Genomic DNA, 2,538 nt, shown 5'->3' with positions numbered 1-2,538 from the left:
GGAGAATCGACGTTTCGGGCATAAGCCCTTCTTCCTGAAGAAGGGCTTATGCCCGAAACATCGATGCTCCTGTTCCCTGGATGCTGCCTGACCTGCTGCGCTTTTCCAGCAACACATTTCCAGCTCTGATCTCCAGCATCTGCAGACCTCACTTTCTCCTGTTTGTTGAGCATGCAATGCGTTGGTCACTTAAGCTGGCATGGGCAATGAGGTTGATGGGACATACTGCAAGATGTATGACCTCTTGACTGAGGACTGCTGACCAGCAAGTTAAGTTGCCCACATCTGTGAAAGTATTAATTGGCAAGGTAAGACGAGGCAAGACACAGCAATGAGCATTCAGCTAGGCATGAAGTGAGCGAGGGCTAAGAAAACAGCCCTGAGGTGCAGGCTAGTCCAGGCTGTGAGGTGGGTGTCCATCCCTGTCCATAAAGTATCCCCACTGCAGCCTCGGAATATTCGTTACTGGTGCCAACCAGTCTCTGCTTACCATTGCCAGGATTGCCATGAGGGGTTGGCAGATACAAATGGCCACGGATGAGGGCTGCATGTGGCTGGTGCCCATGGATGGTGGCCCGGCCTGTGGTTTTGCACCGTGAAAATCACCGGGAGCGAACTGAACCCATCTGGCTCTCAAGATTTGGAGATGCCAGTGTTGGACTGGGGTGTAGAAAGTAAAAAAATCACACAACACCAGGTTATAGTCCAACAGGTTTAACTGGAAGCACTATCTTCCAAATAAACCTGTTGGTCTATAACCTGCTTATTATCCGGCTCCGGTTTCCTGAACCAGTTTTCTCCATGATGGGCTTGTTTGACAGGTTTGATAAGATGGGAGGCTACGTCCGAACTTGAAACATGGAAAATAGGTGCAAGAGTAGGCCATTCGGCCCTTCGAGCCTGCACCGCTATTCAATATGACCATGGCTGATCATGCAATCTCAGTATCCCATTCCCGCATTCTTCCCATTTCCCCAAGGGCCACATCCTGCTCCCTGTGATGAACTGGCCCCTACAGCTTCCTGTGGGAGAGAATTCCACAGATTCACCACTCTGAGTGAAGAAATCCTTCCTTGTCTCAGTCTTGAATGGCTTACCTCTCATTTTTAGTCTGTAACCTCTAATTCTGAACTTCCCCAACGTTGAGAACATTCTTCCTGCATCGAGCCTGTCAGGTCCCGTCGGGATTTTATATGTTTCGAAGAGCTCCCCCCTCATTCTCCTAAACTCTGATGAGTATAAAGTCCAGTCAATCCAGTATTTCTCCCGAGGTCAATCTTGCCCTGGAGAAATCTTGGAGGATTGGGCTAGTTACTGAGTGGATCACATGGACAATGGGATAGCTCATTGTGGACGTCGACTTGATGACCCCTTTCTTTTGATGTTGCGCAAAAAGCCCTTTGAGTTTCTCCAGAAATTTAATCGTGCAGCGAGCTGTCTTGCAAATTGCTGAAGAAGAAGGAAGGTTGCTAAAGCCTTTATCATTTGGCACTTATCTGGATAATGGCAAGAATGCCAAATTTCAAACAGTTTATGACTCACCTTTCAACTTCCTTTGCCAAACCCCATGTTAGCTAACATTATAAACAGTTCCACGACCTCAGGTAATTTCTCCCTCCCTTTAAAACATTTTCCTTATCAACTCTCCCCTGAAAACCACTTTATCCTCGTGAACACCCTCCCTAGCTCCAACGTTCCTTTGATCACCAAGGTTTTTGATATGACTTTTCCCTAACTGACCCGTTCTGAGATGATCTGAGACATCTTTGGCTCGGGCAGGACGCGAACCCAGACCTCCTGGCTACAAAAGCACTTTTCCAGAGGTTTTGAGCACAACCCTCTATCCCCAACCCCCAGCTTGAACCTCCATAGCACACGGGACTCACAAATAACAATGGCCAGCACTCTTTCTTCCTCATCAGCTTCTCCACACTTCAGACTTTGACTGAATTGGCCACTCAGTTAAATAGTCATAGAGTCATCGAGTCATACAGCATGGAAATAGACCCTTTGGTTCAAACAGTCCATGAGGAGAAAGTGAGGTCTGCAGATGCTGGAGATCAGAGATGGAAATGTGTTGCTGGAAAAGCGCAGCAGGTCAGGCAGCATCCAAGGAACAGGAGAATCGACGTTTCGGGCATTAGCCCTTTTTCAGGAATGAGGGAAGTTGGTCCAGCAGGCTAAGATAAAAGATAGGGAGGAGGGACTTGGGGAAGGGGCGTCAGAAATGTGATAGGTGGAAAGAGGTCAAGGTGAGGGTGATAGGTCAGACTGGGGTGGGGGCGGAGAGGTCGGGAAGAAGATTGCAGGTTAGGAAGGCGGTGCTGAATTTGATGGATTTGACTGAGACAGGCTGGGGGGAGGGGAAATGAGGAAACTGGTGAAACCCGAGTTCATCCCTTGTGGTTGGAGGGTTCCTAACCGGAAGATGAGGCGTTCTTCCTCCAACCATCGTTTCACTGTGGTCTGACGATGGAGGAGTCCAAAGACCTGCATATCCTTGGCGGAGTGGGAGGGGGAATTGAAATGTTGAGCCAC

Source organism: Chiloscyllium plagiosum, chromosome 11 (assembly GCF_004010195.1).
Source record: "Chiloscyllium plagiosum isolate BGI_BamShark_2017 chromosome 11, ASM401019v2, whole genome shotgun sequence".
NCBI lineage: Eukaryota > Metazoa > Chordata > Chondrichthyes > Orectolobiformes > Hemiscylliidae > Chiloscyllium > Chiloscyllium plagiosum.
Note: the sequence above shows the minus strand (reverse complement) of the source record.